Source organism: Halyomorpha halys, unplaced genomic scaffold (genome assembly GCF_000696795.3).
Source record: "Halyomorpha halys isolate HHAL.00 unplaced genomic scaffold, Hhal_1.1 Scaffold20.1, whole genome shotgun sequence".
In the NCBI taxonomy this organism is placed as follows: Eukaryota; Metazoa; Arthropoda; class Insecta; order Hemiptera; family Pentatomidae; genus Halyomorpha; species Halyomorpha halys.
The window spans coordinates 294,032-295,005 of NW_027110474.1; the positions used below are offsets into that span (position 1 = coordinate 294,032).

A 974-nucleotide genomic window follows, 5' to 3' on the forward strand; every position below is an offset into this window, starting at 1 on the left:
GTTAAAACATTTCTGGCTTTCTAAGTAGATTAAAAACAAATATATAAGAACAGCATTTCCTTTATTTTGATGCCTTTGTCTACAAAAAATCTAACAATAGATAAGAATAAAGTAAATTCACGAATTGCCGCAACACATCTTCAAAAGATGATATATATCTATATAAATATATTTCCTTCAATGAAATGAAAGCTGGAAAAATTATAATGCTATGAACTAATCATCAGGGTCATTCACAGTACATAGCTTACAGGAGTAACTGGAATCAAAACGAAATTTTTCACAAATTTTTAAAATTTAAAATAAGGTCAATAACAGAGGTTTAATACTGTAAATAATAAAACAATAAAATTTATTTCCCTAATCCTATGAAGAAATGATGATTTTATTGAAATTACTATGAAGTTGTTTTACATATAATAACTTTAATTTATAATATTTATTAAACCTAAAAAATAAGTGCAGCTAACGACTATAGCTAAATTAACAGTAGTATATATATGGATTGATACTTATCAAATATGTTGTTATTTGCCTACCCGTAACTAATTCTTGTAACTAAACTAAGTATAATGACTGTGGCTGTCACCCTAACATTAATATTGTAAAAAAATATTAACAACTAGGTGTTACTGTGGATAATGATAATGCTTTTTCTTGTGAACATATGTAAATGTTTCAAAGAGATTAAGAGTATGCTCGTATACAATTTGTACTTAACAGAGAAGCATTAATTATGGTGTTCAAAACATTATTTAAATCGATATTAAGATATGGGGTCGAATGTTACGGTGCCAGTGCTGATATTCATTTATCAAAACTTGCAAATCTACGAAGTCCAACATAAAGAAAATTACCGCACCGCAGTAATAAAGCAGAAAATCTTAAAATCGTTGGTACTTTGCCACCTAAACTTTTTTTTTTACACAATTCTCTTAAAATTTATGGATAATAATTTATTTAGAAAAGAAATA

At 26.6% G+C, this 974-nt stretch overlaps 1 protein-coding gene across 1 annotated transcript in view; it reads right to left on the reverse strand.

The window, feature by feature from the left end:
- gish (casein kinase I gish) overlaps window positions 1–974 on the reverse strand; it is a gene marked incomplete in the record, with an annotated part of 196,453 nt that overhangs the window by 80,702 nt on the left and 114,777 nt on the right.